The sequence below is a fragment of the Balaenoptera acutorostrata genome, chromosome 20 (genome assembly GCF_949987535.1).
Source record: "Balaenoptera acutorostrata chromosome 20, mBalAcu1.1, whole genome shotgun sequence".
In the NCBI taxonomy this organism is placed as follows: domain Eukaryota; kingdom Metazoa; phylum Chordata; class Mammalia; order Artiodactyla; family Balaenopteridae; genus Balaenoptera; species Balaenoptera acutorostrata.
The window spans coordinates 39,976,595-39,995,796 of NC_080083.1; the positions used below are offsets into that span (position 1 = coordinate 39,976,595).

Below are 19,202 nucleotides of genomic sequence, written 5' to 3' on the forward strand. Positions count from 1 at the left end.
GACTCAGCTAGCTCTCCACCATGTTATTCTATGTGGACACCACCCCCCTTTTACAAAGCCTTGGACACCCATAAGCCTACAAAAAAAAAAAAAAAACAGGAGTAGGGCTCCAGGACTTCTCCAAGTACTGGTGGTGCCTCCTCACCATACCTGTATACGGACGCATGTCGGATAGTGTTGGTTGGCTCTTGACACCCATTTCTACCCCGTTCTCTGCACGTGCTAGAGGCCTGGGAACCATATTTCACAGATCCCCTCGACAGCAGGGTTCTGCCAATAAAATGTACTTGTGTGAAATTTGGAAGGTGGAAAGCAGATGGAAATCATTTTTTCCTCCTCTGCAGCACACTCCATATTCCCCATCTAGTCACCACCCTTGGGGCTTTGGGGCTGCAATGACCTCATCAGTGGTTTCCCAAAGTTTCCTGACTTCTGAGTGGCAGCAGCAGTTTTGAGTCTATGGAAAGCAGCTGTGGTAAAGTAACCTGAAGGCTAGTGCTGCAATGCCCCCCATCCCCAACTTTCACCACCATTAGCCCCCTCAATGATAAGCACCAACTGTTTGGATATAATCTTTCTCTCTTTCTGGCTTTTTTTTTTTTTTTTTTGGCTTGAAATATCTAGAGCGCTTTCTATTTTCTTGTCTATGGTAGTTTTAAAATATGTCCGCAAATTCTTTGACTCTTCTTTCTTCAAAAGGTGGAGTCTAAATCCCCTCCCCTTGAATGTGAGCTGGAACGAGTGACTGACTTCTAACCATGCTATGTGGCAGAAGTGGTGCTATGTGCCTTCTGAGGCCAGGCCATAAGAGGAATAACCTCTGTCTCTCTCTTGGGCAGCTCCCTCTGGAGGAAGCCAGCCATCATGTAGTGAGGACATTCAATCAAGTAGCAGGTGGACAGGCCCATGCAGGGAGGAAATGAGGCCTCCCACTAACAACCAGCACCACCCTGGCAGCCAGGTAAGGGAGTGAACCATCTTGGAAGTGGACCCTGCAGCCTCAGTCCAGCCATCAGATGACTGCAGCCCTGGCCGATATCTTGAGGAACTCGTGAGAGACCCAGAGCCAGAACTGCCCAAGCTATTCCCCTAAAGGCTTGACTCAGAAATTGTGAGGAATAAATGTTTATTGTTGTCTTGAGCCACTATTTTGGTGTGATCTGTTACATACCACCAGATAATCAATACACTGTCTGATTCAGGGGTTGAATCAGACAGACTTGAGACTCTCAGTATTTTGAACTGGCATATTAATGAATGATGCCCCCGTAACAGTTGGGGACTTCGGTCATGGGCTCCAAGTCGTTTCCTCTACCACAATACTTTTTTTTTTTTTTCAATAAGTATACCACAGCTCTAATACTGTTGGACTTTATTTTTAAAAGATGTAAATGACTAATCCTATCCCAGGGTTTCATTGGGGAACACAGTTTCTTTTTTTTCACACACACACGCTGTATTTTATTTTTACAAGAGATAAAGACTGACACCAAGCATTGTACATGGATGACCACAACAAAAGCAACAATGATTGCAATTACCAAACATGAAACACCCTCATACTATGTCATAATATTGACATTCAGTCCAGTAATCCTCCACTGTAACAGCCCCTTTACTTTGCAGTGCAAATTGATTTGTATATTCTTTGCCTCTGAATCCTTGTGAGATTTTTTAATTTTTAATTTTTATTTTTTTATTTTTTAAAATTCAAACAGAAAGTCACAAAAATTATACTCATCCTCATCAGTTCACTCAGTGCCATGTAATTAATTTTTTTTTCCATCTTGACCTTTTGTTAGCACTTTTATGAGTTCATCAGTTTTTCATTAGAGTTCTGAAAATGCTTATTCATTCAGTTCAGCAGTACAGTCAGTTACCAGAAACCTGTACTTGTCAGAGTCTTTTCCATGAATTTCTTGAAGATGAAACCCTTTTATAGGAACATATTTGCAAAAGCATCACAGTACACCCAGAACTGTCTGTAAATGACAAAAGACTTAAAAATGACCACGGTTAAAGATCTGATGAAAGTTCATAATAATGCAGTTGACAAGAAAATTAGTTATTTCTGAGATATACATTTTAATAACTAGGATTATGACATAACATGATACCAGAACGTATAAGATTTTTAGAAATTTCATGTAATGTCTGAAACATTTGTATTAACATATTTCCATACAAATAACCCAATGAAAGTTTAGTATTAGTTGTTTTGTTTGTTTGTTTGTTTATACTGCAGGTTCTTAGTCATCAATTTTATACACATCAGTGTATACATGTCAATCCCAATCGCCCAATTCAGCACACCACCATCCCCACCCCACCGCAGTTTCCCCCCCTTGGTGTCCATATGTCTGTTCTCTACATCTGTGTCTCAACTTCTGCCCTGCAAACCGGCTCATCTGTACCATTTTTCTAGGTTCCACATCTACCACAATACTTACCATGCCAACTACCCACAGATTTTCCTGGGCACGAAATTCCTCAACCCCCTACTGTGCAAATATACAGTAGGGTTTTATTGTTCAGGGCGGGGGGAACTTATAAGCAGAACAATAACAGGGTGCACTCAATCCCTCAAGCTTTCAGAGAAGGGGATTAGACCAGACTTAGCTGGATTGTGTGTCCCATGACCAGAGTTCCCGTAGAGAAGGAGCCAGCCTGGAGTGCGTCACAGTTACAGGGATGGTGAGGCAGGGAACGTCTATACTACTAACAGTGGCAACTGCTTGGTGATAGAAATGGTCGCAGTAGGAGGGGGAGCCTATTTTTTCCATTGAGTTCGCTGGTACCTGCTGAGCTAGCTTTTTACTGAGCTACTGAAAGGGGAAAGGAATGAGTGTCCAGGACTATCCGAATTATTTCTCATCACCTTCTGGATTCCCAACACCTCACTGATCTCCATTCCCAGGTTACATTTCGACCTTATCATCATCTGGAATTTGTCATAAAAAATCTTAAATGTACAATCTTTCATTCTCTGAACATAAGCTCTTGTCCTTCCAGTTCTCACTCATGTGTATCCAGCGTACATGCTCTTCAGTTGCATCAAAACCTCTGGGCTGGTGCCCCATTTTCTCCCAGTTCCTACTTGGTCTAAACACCCAAGTTGACCTCTCAGCCTCTCTACTTTTAGGCCACCATCAAAGTACCCTTTATAAAACTCAAGCTTGGTCATGTCTCTTCTCTATTTAAAACATTGTAGTTTGTGCTCTGTTTGGTCAAGGCCATGCGCCTTGACCAGGCCCTTTGGGATTGGGTCTCTGCTCGCCCGCACAGCCTCACGTACTGCCCTTTCCTCCTTGTGCTTCATGCTTGGCAACACCAGACTGCACACGCTTCAAGCCCACCCAAGGTTTCATGCTTCTTGCCTCTGTACTGTCCTCCGTCTAGAATGCCTTTCCTTCATCTCGTCCTCCCAAGAAACTTCTGTTTGGCTTTCTTCTTCTTCCCCTCCTCTAAGCCATCCCTCACATTTACTCCTTTCCAGCCAACCAAGAGCTGAACCACTTCTTGGTACACTGCCATTGTCATGTCAACACACTCTCTTCTCTGTATAATATGTCTTCAGGTGTCTGTGCCTCCTCTCAGTCTTAAGGCCCCACAAGAGAAGGGACTTTGTCCTAATCAACTCTTTCCCCAGCACCAGCCACAGTGTCTGGCATATAATCCAGGCCCAGATCAAGTTCTACCTTTTTCATGGACCCTCCCTAGTTTCCTAACCTTCCCTCCTCTGAATCCTACAATTTTCTTCCCTGTATCATTTTTGCCCTAATCATGTATTGTCTCATTTCATTATCTTTTAAAAAGTGGCGAAATTCTCTGACAGATTTCATCGGAATCAGAATTTGCATTCATTTAGTAGCTGTTGGCCTTGTATCTCCCTCTCCCCTTCTATCTCTCAGGTCTCAGTAAGGAGTTGGGCTCTGAGCTAGTTTGTCCATCATAAGATGGTGACAGAGGCAGCCCCAGGCGGCCATGTGTTGTACCACCTGACCCTGGGCACCCCTCCTGCTTCTGGGCCACAGCCAGGGATGACTCCCTGATCCAAGGAGAGACAGCTCACTCACAGGCTGGCCAGGTGAAGTCTCTGGCTCTGGCAAAAAGACTGCCCAATCTCGGTCAAGCTGGGCCAAGCAGAATCTTACTCTTGGCAATTTTAATTTAGAAATATGGTAGGGTAGCATTTGAGACTAATAAAAAATTGTGCAAATCTGAGGTAGTATGATACAAAAAATATTATCTAAGCCTCATTTATGTACCAACTTTGAAATAATGGAAATATCCCAAACTAGGAACCTGGAGCTACCTGGAATCGTGGTCCACACTTTGGGAAGCCCAGCAGTACAAGGATCTCTACCCCTGGTTTCTCGTCAGCTCCCTGTCTTTGTGACCACCTCTCTTACTGAAATCAGACCCCCACTCATTACAGAGTTTGAGCGGGCATGGGGACTTTCCATTCTTGTGACCTAATAGTGTAACCAAAGTACCTAGTACTGTACCTGGTCCATAGCAGGTGCTCAATAAACAGCTGCCTCCTTCTCCTCATTATTATCATTGTTATCAACTCTTTGGTGGCAAACACAGCTTATACTTCTCTGCATCCCTGTTGGAGTCTAACAGTTCTGGGCTCCAACCTTAACTCACACTTTTGGACGTGCGGCCTTGGGTCCTTGAGCAGGTTACCTACATTCTTTAAATCCTGTTTCCTATCTGTCAAACGAGGCTAACAAGATATGCTTCCACGGACTGTTGGGCTAAATAAGACCATAAGATGCCTAACCCAGGGTTTGGCACCAAGCAAGCAAGTGATAAATGTTAGCTGCTGCTGCTTCCTATTGTTAGTAGTAATAGTCGTGCGCCTTAAACACAGTAAATACTTGTTGGCTCACTGAAGTCACCGCCCAGAGAAAAACACTTGTTTTTCATTCTCAGTAAGAACCTTTGGGAGGTGACTTGGGCAGGCACTGAGAGAACAGATGTCTCTCATGCAGCATCAGCAAATTCATAACTCAGAAGAACTGATGGGCCGTTCACTTTGCTTGGAACCCCACCCAACTGGCAGAACCTGCTGGGCCATCTCCCAGGCCCACTGATCCTCTGGGGGACCGTGTGCTATCACCCCATGGCTTGCACAGTTCTTCACCTCATATTACTAAACCACCAGCACTATCTGTGGTCATTTTGGTAGATTATCAAATCTTGTTCATTCAGAATTTCTTTTACTCATTAATGTATTTAACTCTCACTGACTTAAGAAATGTGATTAATGACTTTCTTGGCAGGAGTGGAAGAGCCTTTGCACCTTCCGCAGGTGGCACTGTCACTATATGAGCACTTGGAATCATGCAGCCCTGGGCCTGTGCTGGGTGAGGCAGGAGGTGGGTAGGTTTGGTGCTGGGCTGAGCTGGAGGGAGCCGAGCAGCACACAGCTGACCCTCAGTGGGGTCAGGAGAGGCCAGGGCCTGAGGAGGGCCGTCTTGGGCTATGACTGCTCTCACACATTCTTCTTTACCCTGTCTTTCTGGTACCTCCCTGCTAGTTATCCAAGGGTTGGGATTTCTTTTTAAAGAAAAAAACAACCCAATGGGAATTTTCCACCAGCTTGAAATGGTGGAGAACCCCCTACCAAGACAGGGTACACATTTGTACATGAGTTTGAGAACTTGGGAGAAAAGTCAGGCCTTGGCTCCACAGTGGAGGGAGACCCAGTGATCCAAATATTCTGGCAACCACAATGACCGTACGAGAGGGGCCAGAAGTAGATGATCCTCTATGGGCAGGAGGTCGAGTATGTTGTAAATAACTGGTACTTGATGAACCAGGAGAGAGAGCACCAGAATAAATTGCTATTTGATTTAATGATCTATGCCCCTTGAGGATGGTATGTTTTCCAGTTCCCAGGGACTGATGATACTGGGGAAACAAGGGAGGGAAGCCCCTCTTCATCCTTCTACTCATCCTCCTTAGCCCACATTTCCTCTTGTGGAAGTACTGGCTACCATGAGGGATTCTAGTTTCAGCTCTGCTTCTTCTTGCAGGCCCTTGTTAGTGGTGTATAAATATTCAACTATTTACATTTTAATTCCTTACCACATGGTTAGACTTGGCTATGAATTTATACATTTTAGTATGAGAAAAATAAGTATTTTGCAAGCAATGCTGAGAAGCCAATATTAGAAAATAAAATTTGCAGGTGGCTTGAGGCAGAACAGGGCTCACTCTGTGGCTGTCTCGTGTGCTGTCTCACTTTCCTCACCCGCCCCTTCATCAACCCAATATGCAGCCAGAAGCTTCTCTGCTGGGGCTTTGATGACTTCCCTGGGGTACGAAGAATAATGCCAAGGCTTTTACTTTGGAAAGGAACAATTATAGTTTTCATTATTTCCTCATTTTAGAGGAGAATTTTAAATTGTCCTCTATTATTTACCCTGCATCCTTATAGAATATCTTATCCTCATCAGAAGACTCCCTGTCGTGTAGCTTCTGTGCCATGTTTTCCTTGCGTGTGGCGTTGAGAGGCCTATACATATCCCTAAGCCAAAGTGGCCGCCTTCTCCCGAAAAAGCCCTCCTGGAACTCGGAAAGGGAAATATTAATTCAGCATCTCCCCTGCTTTCTCTGGCCACAGTACTATATCCCCCTCAAATTTACCTGACTCTCACTTCCCCCTGAGCTTCTCTTATGCAGCAGAAATCGAAAAAAGCCCCTTGGAGGAAAACACACACAGTTAGTGTTCCAGGTCATTTATCATCTCTCTCACAATGTGTTATCTCTGGTCTTATTAGGACTAAATGGGTACCTCAGTCCATAATCACAATGAGCAAAATCACCACACACCCGGGATCTTGAAAATCATCCCATGCATGCTGGCCTTCCAGAAGTTCTCTGTGTCTGTCCAAAATGGCCCCCCCGTGTCTCTGGGGAGACCTTTGCACGTGGCTTAGCATGGAGTATAGGCAGGATTTTCAGCCCCGTTCACCTTTCTTGGGCCTTGGCCAAGAGCCCTCGTGCAGAGAAAACACTGCACAGCGGCGCTGGGCAGAAACTCGTTACTCTCTACATGCGCTTCACACCAGTCTGCTTCGGACTTAGTCGCACATGCAGCATTTGCTGGGGGTGTGGCTGTGGGGAGAAGGTGCTTTTATTTTCCTGGCTGCTCCATCCTATCCTATAAGTTGAATCACACCAAGTAAACACCTGAACCCAACTAGCAAAGTTATCTATAGCTCTCTGACTTTCATATTGCAGGCTGTCACTGAGGTGTCAGTGAATTGTGATATCAGTTTAAAGGCCATGACCAGCAGGGAAACACAAAATACTCTTTTTGAATACAAATAGAATAGAAAAAAATCAGAGTGCACAATAAGTTAGTGTCAGAAACTACTTATGCCCATATAGTATTTGTATACTGAATTGTGACATAAAACGGAGCTCACAGCCCAAGCACAGTGTCATCAGCAGAGAAGTCCTCAGTGGAAAGGGACCATCTTCTTTTTGATAATCACTAGCAGTATGACCATGGGGCAAGATATTTTCCCTTTCTCTTTCTCCATTTCCTTATTATAAAAGAAAGAGACAAACTGCTGTCTAAAGTTTCTCCCGGTTAAAATTCTATGAGGTTTGGATAAAGGGAATAGAGAGTGGGGGCCTGAAAAACAGTAGGGTGAGAAGGGAAGTTTTCTTGCCACTTTACAGAAGGGACTCATAGGTTCTACCTTTCGTCAGCTTTGAGTGAGGCCAGCCCCTAAATCCCCAACCATGTGGCCCTCCCTACCGCAGAGCCTCCTAGAAGGCCTCTGGCCTGGCCTGATGCCTAGGAACCAGGCACCAGGCCAGCAGGAACAGGTACAACCAAAACCTCTCCCCGTCCACCCTCTTTCCTTAAAGGACTAGTGAAAGCAGATGAATCTGTGCCAGTCCTGTTCTAACTCAGCTTGGGCTGGGGAGCTAATTCTGCTGATAAATAAATTAGGGTAAACCATTAGGGTAATTAAACATTCTTCCTGCCTTTGGTGAGGAAATTGAAATAGATGAGTTCTAAGTTCTCCTCTAGTTGTAAAATTCTGCTTTAAAAGACCAATATTTATCTTCTGCTGCTTTTTTTATCTTCCCCTTTTGCAATTCTATGAGAATAAATCTGTTCTGAAAGAAAATATGATCATGATTATCCATTACAATTATTTCCAAATCTTTACTCATTCCTTTTTACTTTAAATCTTATCTACTCAGTGAGATGATAACTTTTTTAAGGAAAGGAATTCTACCCTGTTTAATAATCCTTTGACTCTTCCACAGTACCTTAGGGTCTTGCATGCAGCTGGAGATATATTTTATTGACTGTTTTAGATAACTTTCAACAGATAATTCCTAATAAAAATTCTTAGAAGTAGGAAAAGAAAATAAAAGTATCTAGCAGAAACCTAAGCATTGCTTGAAAGTCAAGAACAAGAGTAGGATGTCCATCATTACTGCTACTATCGATCATTGTGGAGGAGGTCTTGATCAGTACGATAAGAAAAACGAAGTATTGGAAAGGAAGAGACAAACATATTTGCATATGAAATGAGGGACCTAAAAAGACCAAAAGAATCAACCGAAATTGTACTGGAAGTAACATGAGTAAGATGGCTACACACAAAATCAAGAGATCAACATATAAGCCTCAATAGCTTTCCCATATAACACAAATAACTCACTAAAAAACAGAAGAAACATTCCATTTCCTGTATCAATAAAAATGCATAAAGTACCTAGCAATAAACTTAACCAAAAATTTTTAAGACCTCTGTGATGAAAATATTCAAACTTTTCTGAAGGACATTAAGAAGAAGTACTTACATGGCATGAGATACCATCCTCCTAGAATGTTGTAAAGAGGTCATTTCTCCTCAAATTAACCTACAAATTCAATGCAATCCATTTATAGCCAAAATAATTTTTAAATAAAACCTGGCCAGCTGACATTTGGTAGAGAATATATGTAAGAATAGTTATGAAATGTATGAAAAAGAAGGTCAAAGAGTAGGAACTTGCCCTACCAGATATAAAATATGTTATAGAGCAACTGGAATTAAGCAGTGTGATATTGGTAGTGGTACAGGACAAGATAACTGGATCACAGAATGGAGTCCAGATGAAGATAGTATATTAGACCAGGGAAGAAAGAATAAACCATTCAGTGAAAGATTTGAAAACAATTAGATCTTCATGTAGGGGGGAAAAGTTAGATCCCCTACCTCAACCACACTAAAAAACAAATACAACAAACTCTAGACGGATTATAAAAGTACTTGAAGAAAATATTAGAGATTATTTGTACGTCATGAGGTGACAAAGGCCTGGCTAACAAAATCCACCCCACAGGAGCCATGAGGAGAGGACGGGCAGATATGGTGGCAGACTGTCAACACACCTGCTACTCTGAACAGCCCTTGCCCCCTTTTTCCCTGGACTGTTTGTCTTCTTCTTGTTGACTTATAAAACTCTTGGGAGTTCCCTGGTGGTCCAGTGGTTAGGGCTTGGCGCTTTCACTGCTGCGGCCCGAGTTTCAATCCCTGGTCAGGGAACTAAGATCCCGCAAGCTGCACAGCATGGCCAAACCCCGCCACCCGCAAACAAACAAACAAACAAACAAACAACTCTTTATAGTAAAGAAATACTGGCTTTCATTGAATTCCAGTGTTTCGAATCTTTCCAGTGTTTTTGTCTCTAAGGAGACAAGACAAAAGAGTGGAGTAGGGAGCACAAGCTTTGCAGTCGGGTCAAACTGGCTTCTGCTTTTGGTTTGGCCACTGGGGCCTTACATTGATCTCCTTCATCTATGAAGGAGGGATAGTAATATCATCCTCACAGGACTGTGGGCATTAAATCAGACAATATATGGATAACTCTTCATCTTATGCTTGGCATGAATCAGTGCTAAGCTGGTGTCACAGACAAGATGGTGGAATATATCAAAGGCTCTGCTTGTGGCATCAGGCTCTGAAGGCTCTTTCCCACAATAAGATTATAAAAATATTGCTTTTATTTTTTTCTAATACCTTTATGTGGTCTTTTTTCACATTTATGGAAATATGTTTATTTAAGATGAAAAATGGGGATCTGCTATTCTTTACCCCCCGAATAGTTAGGCAGCTATTCTATCACCATTTATTCATTTTCTCCCACTGATTGGAATATTAAAACATGACATTTCAAAAGTCTTAAGAACACATGGTCTATTGCTGGACTCGATGCTACTTCAAATAAATATTCGGTTGCATGATTCCTCACTGTGGAATGGACATAACGCCTCATCTCTCTTCCGTTGAACACCATTAGTGTCTACCATAGGAAGAACATTGCATGGCCCCTGTCCTCAAAGAGCTTATCATATAAGTGGGGAGAGGAAATAACGGTTAGGACTCCTCGCTTTCACTGCCGAGGTTACAGGTGCAATCCCTACTTGGCGAACTAAGATCCCACAGGCCAAAACAAAAGAAAACAAATTCAAGGTTAAACTACATAGAAGTTAGAAACAATAAAAAGGGGACTTTACAGAAATTCTAAAAAAGTAAAAGGCCACATGCCACCTGGAGATGTAGAGGGTACAGTCTGGGCAATGGCCAGTGACTAGCAAGCTGACCCCATGCTAGTCCCCAGCCTCCTAGGCTCAGAAATCATACTCTTCCTCACCAAGAGAGAACTCACGTCTTCCTGTTGTGGCAGTCTCACTTTATCAATAGCACAGGATTGATCAAAAATCAGAATGCCAAATTATTACTTGACAATGAGAAATACATCTGTTCTACACACAGGGCGTCCGTGTCTACACAGTCAGAGAATTACCTTCTGTGGAGACAGGCCTCCGTGGCACACTAAAGCACAATCACACAATCGAAGGCTACTTGGTGACAACAGAATTAGAAAAGGAACCAGCTGAATCCAGAATTTAATGGGAAGGCCTGAGGCAGCTGGATCCATCCAGCTCCTCAACAGGCACAGCCTGGCTAGTGGGCCTGACTCTTCAGTTCTGCTGCCTAAGGTGCCATCTCTACTCTCGGGCAATGTGAGGATGGGCGCTGCCCATGTTGGTCTCTCCTCACCTTTTCTATGCTTTCACTACTGACCAACCCTCCTGCAGATAGACACATTTCTCTTTAGAAGTTAGTACATCATGTCAGGTTTTATTCAAGTCTGATAGGCCAGGAAGCCATTAGTCCTTACACGTCTCTGCTCAGCTCCATGATGTGCTAACCTTGGTGTTTCTCTCTTGGGGGGCTGCCTTTTTAAAAACTGCTTACCACTTTTGTGAGTTCTGAGGGGAGGCGACTGCTTTGCTATGGCCCCTAAGAAATGGTGACAAACCTCACAGGACTAGGATCGGGAGGGCTGGAGTATTCAGGGAAGGCTTTATGAAGAAAGATATCTGAACTTGAGTTGGCTTTTGAGAGATTCATAGGACTTCCACAGGCAAAGCAAAATCAAGGAAATTTAGACGGGCAAAGGCACAGACAAAAGTAGGAATGGGTGTGGTGTAACTAGCGTATAGGGAGGAGCTGCTTTGGCTGCAATGGAGGGCTGCCATAACAAGAGAAAAGGTAAATAAAGCAGGTTGGACTGGTAGGGTAGAATCAAGATTGCCAACTTATTAAAATCACTCTTTTAATGTTAGCAACTGCCTGTTGGGAAAAGTAACAAACCATTATGTAACTGACCAAAAGGTAAACAGGCTAGCTCCAGGAATAGGCTACTATAAATATGACATACTTTAGAGTAGCCTGCGGCAGGATTTTACTTGCAGTGTTTTAATGGAACCTATCTACACAATTCCTAATACACTGGAGAAGAAAGCTGCTAAGTAAACCTAAGGAATTGATGAGATCATACTTTTATCTTTTAGGCATGTCCTTTTAGCCCTCTCAGGGTGACTGATAGCTCCGTGAATGTGGAGATAGTATACCTCTCATCACTTCAGCCAACAAGGAAAGAAATCAACAGTAGACTGAGAGTGACAGGTGAGTACATCAAATCACCATAGTTTTTTGAGTTGAAGAAATTTTACTATCATGTCAACTCTGGCCTTCTTCTAAACTTAACTTGTCAAAATAGTCCAATGGCTTGTTATCATGGATCCAATTCCACAGAGATCTCCTGGCAGTGGAGTTCCTTTAAAAATCCTGTGGGGACTTCCCTGGTGGCACAATGGTTGAGAATCCGCCTGCCAGTGCAGGGGACACGGGTTCGATCCTTGGTCTGGGAAGGTCCCACATGCTGCAGAGCAACTAATTCCGTGCGCCACAACTCCTGAGCCCGCGCGTCTAGAGCCCGTACTCCACAACAAGAGAAGCCACCGCAATGAGAAGCCCGTGCACCGCGATGAAGACCCAACGCAGCCAAAAAAGGGAAAAGGAAACAAAAAAATCCTGGGAATATACTTTTCAGTAAAAGAACAAAGTGTATCTCAGTCCTCATGACTAAAGAGAAGAATCAAGTAGTAGTAGGTGGAAAGGTGGCTTTGATTCTCAGTTTGTGGGTTCTGAATCTGAATGAATTATTGTCCTTACCTCAATGAGACAGAGAATTGTAACCAAAATCGTCACTGCTACAGTTACAGATATTGCCAAGATGAGTTTGTTGTTACAGCCACATCCTGGAACTTCTTTTGTGAGCTAAAAAAATAAATGACAATTTTTTAAAAACAAGGAGATACAAGGGATGAAAGCTAACTCTTCTTAAACCTATTCTAAACAATAGCTAACTATTCTTAAACTACTATAGAACCCAATCCTTTCAGGCGAGTAGCTTCTATAAGAACAAGCTAAATTTAATGTTATTAATCTTATCATTAGCCTTTTCTTCTACAATTTATTTATCTACAATTTAGTTGTCTTGTGTTATGTCCTCTTCTCGTCTACCCTAGGGATAGTGGCACACTCTCTAAATGAGCCAAGTGGGAGATCACTGTCTTAGCCAGTTTCATGGCTGAAGATACGATACAGACTAGGAGCCCGTGGTATTCCTGCCTGGGCACGTTCATGGCATGTCCTAAACTGAGTAAAAGTCCAGGTCCCATGTTTCAGGGGTTCTCCTCACCTCACTTGACTCCTGCTCTTTCTGCTCACTCTGGGCTTCTGTGCTCTCACTGACAGAGCTGTCACTTCTCCACTGGTCCGTATCCCATTCCGCTTTGGACACCTTTACTTCTTGCTGCTTGCTGAGAAGCTTCATCAGGAGGCCTGTTCTAGAGATGAGGTTGGCACAGGCCAGCTGCACGTGGGTCTCCGAGCAGTCTATTTTCAGAGTCTGGATAACATGAGAAATGAGCCTTCGCATGTCCTTGTTGGGGATGAGGGACCGCAGCTGCTGCTTTAGCTGAGTTTCAACTTGATCACCCGGGGATGTGAACGCTAGGAAAGTGAAGCCTGTGGGCTTAGAGGATAATTCAGCGCCCGTGTTGTGCTACTCCCATTGTGTTTCGTTGGTGTGTTGAACAGTTGGCATACTGTTGTCTGCAGCAACAGTAGAATGTGCAGTGGAGACGTTCCTATGGGTAGTGTTTCCAGGGCTGGTTCCTCCTGGCAGACTAGAGTTTCCTGTAGAAATAATTTCTTCAGAAACATTTTGTGCAGTATTGTTTTCTGAAGTAGCGTTTTCTATCGAAGGGTCTGAAAGAGAAAATAATTCTGGAAAAGGAATTTCCTGAGCAGTCACTTCTCCTGAAGATGAAACAGCCTCTCGCGGAGGGGAATTTATGAGACTCCTCCCTACAGAGAACGGAGGGCTTGCAAGCATCATTCTATTGGGTGAACTTTTCTTTCTGAACTTTCGACTCCTTTTGACTTTGGGTTTTCTGTGGACCCGATGAGTCCTAATTTTATGGAAGATGTATTTTTTCCCAGAATGTGAGATTAGTTCAAAATCCTTAATATTTCTAACTCTAGCCTTTGCATCTTCTAAAACAAGTAGAGTGTTGGATAAGTCTTTTGATTTGCTTTTAACCTCAGGTGGGGATTTTGGAGGGATGGAGGCAGGAGGCCTGCCCTTGAAGTACTGTTTCAGGGTAGAGGAACCTGCTGCCTTGTCTTCCTTTATGAATGAAGACTCTGCATTGGAGGACTTTCCCACCAGCTTCCTGGGCCTCTGCACCATGAGGAGCTGATTCAGCTTTCTTGGGGATGGCCTCCTGAGCCTTCTTTCTTCGGCAGTGCTCGCCACAGATGGCTGGGCATTCTGTTTCCCCCAGACGCTCTCATCTCCCACTGCTTTGAGGTGCATTTTCTGTAGGCCCCTCGGGCCCTTGAGGACCCTGTTCACTCTCAGCAGCTTTTCCTCTGTACTCTTAGTCTTTGCTAGGCTGTCTTTCTGTGGTTGGGCAGTTTCCAACTTCTTTTGAAAGATGTAGCGTTTATACATGGCACTTAAAAGGTTGGAACGCGTACGCGTGGCAGGTTTTTCTTCCTTTTTCACCTCATCCATTTTTTCTTGAGTTTCTGCATCTAACAAATTTTCCAGAAAATGGAGTTTCCTCAATCTATTTTTATTAGTTGAATTGTTGCGTACACGTTTAACAGAAGGGCTGCTTGTATTGTTTTTCAAAAGGCCCAGCGGCATAGCTCCAGCTTGTGTACTTGAAAAAAGAAGCTGAAGGAATGGTAATAATGTTGATTCCACATCTCCTAGATTTCCCTCTGAGATATAAGGCAGTACGTAATTTCGTGCCCTGATAATATCACTGTCATTATTAAAGTCCAGCTGCTCATTCATGAAGCCTGACAAGCTGACAGCACTTTTATCTGAGGATGCCCTCTCTGACTCAATAGTCAGCTCGGGGCTGTTGTTCTTCTTCCACGCTTGTAACACCTTCATCAACGATCCTTCTGCATTCCCTAGAGATGTTTCTTCATCTCTCAAAAAAGAGGAGACTGTTTTTGATCATTGAAGACTGATGGGACAGCTTTTTGTCAGGCCACAGCCAAATAAATTAGGAATCAGTCAACGTTTGAGTGCCACTTCGGAGAAAAAGAAACCCACACTGAAGCCTATGACTGGCAACAACAAAATGTGAAAAAGGTATCTCTTGAAAAAGTGGCTATCTACTCAGAAAATTCTGTAGCGTGAAATATAGTAACTATATTCAGGATTACTCCACTGGTTCCCAGGGGCCAGTACTCAAGAAAAGCCAAGGCTGGAAGACAAATACTCCCCTACTCAGCTGGACTCTCTGCAGATCTACTGTGACTCCTCACATTCACATACCCCATCCTGTCCTGCCTCAGAGGCAGAGGAGTGTGAGGCTTCCGCTCTCCACCTCTTCAGTGTGCTTGTGTTCTCGCTACTATCACAGATGTCCACGACAACAACCGCCGCTAACAGGTGGTCACCTGGACATTCTCTTCTCCACCCACCCACCGAGTCCTTTGCTCAGTCCCTGCTTCCATATATCCCAGCCGCCATAACAGAAGGCTCTATACAGAAAAAAACACTATGTCCGCCGTGGCTCTTTGCTAAAATTTGGGCAGGGATCTAGGGTATATGTTACGAGAGTTGCCAGATTGTTTGTCAACGTGGAATGTTCAACAAATCAATGGAATAATACTTGAGGTCCTAAAATGCAGAAGGGAGAAAGCAACTTGTGTCAGATGGCTACTTTGCTTTCATTTCATTTTACTTCTAATATTTCCAGCTTTACTTGGGGAACCATCCAAAGCTTATAACTGTGTGAAGGTAATGTGTACCATTGTGTAGCTGGGCTTCTCTTCCAAAAGGATTAAAAGTATTTTGGGTCAGGGTCGAAGGAGGAGGGAAGGGTCATGAGAAAGGAGGAGCATGGGCTTGCAGAGAGCCCCAAAAAGGGGACAGGAGATCGGGGCACTAGGGTCATAGCACTTAACACCTCTGATTTTGTTTTTCCTCGCCTGTAAAAGGAGATGAAAAATGCCTTTTCTGCACACTCCTGGGCGAGAAGGGAGTAATATAATTAGTAAAAAAATTGTTTGGGGCAGTTCCCTGGTGGTCTAGTGGTTAGGACCCAGCACTTTCCCTGCTGTGGCCCGCGTTCAATCCCTGGTTGGGGAACTAAGATCCCACAAGCTGTGTGGCACGGCCAATAAAAAAAAAAATTGTGTTGAAAAATCAGCAATATTGTCTTTATAGAAGTAGCAAAGTGTTATTATATATGACGTGCTCTAGATCACTGAAAGAGACCTGTATTCAAGCTACCTGGGCAGGAAAGCACATTTTGGAAGTCATCAAGTTAGTGCCAATAAATCTAATATATAGAAAAATAGTTGAAAGCCCCTGAGTGTTTTGTGGATAGAAAAGCTTGAGATTCAGAGCAAGTTCAGAGCTGGACAGTCTAAGAATAAACTAGCTCTCCCATCCATTAGAAGGGCTAGGTAGCAGCTTCTGGTTATGGAACCAGAAACTCTCAGGCTCCCAATAGGACATAAAACAGCATCACTTGTACTCTTTATAAAATTGCAGAAACAAAAATATATTTACACCTGTCCTAGAAGACAAAGGGTAGTTGAGACCTAATGTATATAAGATCAGTTTACAAACTGTGATGCACTATACGAATAAGTTCTCATTTGCAGAGAGCACAGCATAGCATATGTGGCCATTAATGTTAATTCCCTTCCCCCTTCCATGCCTTTCTCTTGTTCCTTTATGTATGCGGATCAGTTACATTATTAAGCTAACTATGTACCTGAGCTCTTATAAGCTTAATAATGTAACCAAGAATCTGATTTTTAGCAAGGGGGTAGTTCTTAGAAACTTAGGGAGCTGGAACGCTGAATGAATGAATTAAAATAATGCAATTACATCATTAATTTGAAAATTTATCATCATGGATCAAAAATAAAAATTATTAAAAAATTAAATGAAAATTTAAAAATGTATTATCCCGCAATTGAGACTCACCACAACGTGTGACGTCTGTCAGGCATTCGCTGTCACAACGCAGCTTGACTGTCTTACAGACAACCTCAATAGTATTTTTATTTATTTATTTATTTATTTATTTGTTTATTATTATTTTTGTCTGTATTGGGTCTTCGGTTCGTGCGAGGGCTTTCTCCAGTTGCGGCAAGCGGGGACCGCTCTTCATCGCGGTGCGCGGGCCTTTCTCTATCGCGGCCCCTCCCGTTGCGGGGCACAGGCTCCAGACGCGCAGGCTCAGCAATTGTGGCTCACGGGCCCAGTTGCTCCGTGGCATGTGGGATCTTCCCAGACCAGGGCTCGAACCCGTGTCCCCTGCATTAGCAGGCAGATTCTCAACCACTGCGCCACCAGGGAAGCCCCCTCAATAGTATTTTTAAATTGGCAGAGGCAGCAGGCCATACGGCTAGGTAAGATCCTATAAAGGGAAACACAGGTAATTAAATTCGTGGTAAAAGAGTTACTTGAGTAGGTAGAAGAGGTAGGCCAAGGCCACCACAGAGCAGTGCAAAAAGGAGTTCCTGGGGCATATGGACTGGAGAACTGGATAGGGGCCGGTTGGCCAACTGCTGCTCTTGACTGTTGTAAGTAAATATAGAGGAGGAGAGAGGTGCCCAACAGAAGAAGGATTAGGATGGCAGTAGGTATGGTATGCCTAGACAAAAGGGAATAGGGATTAGAATTGGGTGACGTTGATCTGTAGTTTAATTCAGAAGTATCTCCTTCCAACCTGAAAGCCTCACTTGGGGTTGAGAGTACACAGGAAGAAGGCAGACTTCTAAGAAGAGTCTGAATAAGACCGCACCTTCTGGAGTCCTTTTCTCAGTTCCTATTTGTGAGTAGTAATATATTAGAAATCATTCTAGTAAGAAAAAAGCATCGTGTGGTTAAACAATAACAGAGATCGCATTGGCCAAATCTGGACAAAAGGAACATTCCAAAGAATAACATTATCATTATAATAAGGTACAACATAGTTAATTTTTAAAAAAGCACATGAGTTCATAATGATACTCAAAATGAAAAGTGGAGGAGCTCTTCTTTACAGAATAACGTCAGCTAATAAATGCAAAAGGAATGACAGAATTAGGAAAGTGTCATTTTGCAACTATCAATGTAATAATCGATTCAGACAAGGATTATCATTGATGCACAGTTGGGTGAAGAGTTGTTTGAAAGTAGGATCTTCGCTGATCCCAACGTATCACCCCACATATTATTTATCAATTACCAAGGGGAAAAATAACTTTACAATGGAGAGATATGCAACATACCACCTTAGTCAAGTGATCAAACTTAGCACTGGGCCACCTGAAGTGATGAAGTATGAAGAATACATCACCTATATAGTAGTCTTCCCCAAAATGTTTACTTTGAACCTAATGAGGAAACAGACAAATCCAGATTGTGGGGCAATTTACAAGACAACTGGCTTAGACTCTTCAAAAATGCCAATGTCATAAAACATCAAAAAAAATAGTAGGGAAATATTCTAGATTAAAGGAAACAAAGACATGACATGCAATGCCTAATCTTTAACTGGACCCTGTATCAAAACAAAACAGACTTAAACTATGTTATTGGCTTCTGGCCAAGATGAAGTAACAAGGACCAATTTGACCTCCCACCTGAAACAATGAAAACATCAGACAGGACATATGAAACAACAGTTTTCAAGAAACTGGACCTCAGGCAATAAAGTTCAGTGATCTCCAGGAGATGGGAAATAAATGAAGTGATCCCTCTAATTGCCCTACCTTACTTCTCTGAGAGAGTTTCCAGGTCATGGTAAAGGGAAGAGAAGTCCAGGCAGAGACTGGTGGACTCCCTGACTGAGGAAATGGAGCTGAGAGTCTGGGAAAACCAACGTAACCTGAGTTCCCAAAGCAGAGTATCAGAGAGAAAAGAAGTGCACAGACAAAGAACTCTGGAGATATGCAGAGGGATCTCTTGAGAATTCAACAAAGTATTGGTCAGTACATTTGTGTGAGGAATTCCCTGATGCCAGGAAAAGAACCACATGAAAGGATTAACAATAAGAATAACTGGATATCACACAGGGTCGTAGGAATAGTACCTGTTCCTACAAGTCAGACTGCAAAACCTCATGATGCTCAGAAAGGACTTGTCTCCGTAGTTGCATATAGTGAGCTCCAGACTAAAGGCTACTTGGACTCCTACCCAACGAATCTTACACACTAGACCTAAAAGAATAAAATTGTTCTGAGTAACTTAATTTCACCCAAAACAAAGCCCAAGCATTTTACAGG

The 19,202-nt window shown here is 43.1% G+C and overlaps 1 protein-coding gene and 1 long non-coding RNA gene across 2 annotated transcripts in view; both read right to left on the bottom strand.

Moving 5' to 3' along the window:
- Positions 1–19,202, bottom strand: part of LOC130705824 (RAD52 motif-containing protein 1-like) — a 40,772-nt gene that overhangs the window by 9,030 nt on the left and 12,540 nt on the right. The gene's annotated exons all lie outside the window — the stretch shown is intronic.
- Positions 1,685–13,104, bottom strand: LOC130706010 (uncharacterized). The gene is made up of 3 exons (XR_009006417.1): positions 13,084–13,104; positions 12,555–12,659; positions 1,685–8,151 (listed from the first exon to the last, which is right to left on the bottom strand). It is a non-coding gene; the product is annotated as an uncharacterized LOC130706010 (long non-coding RNA).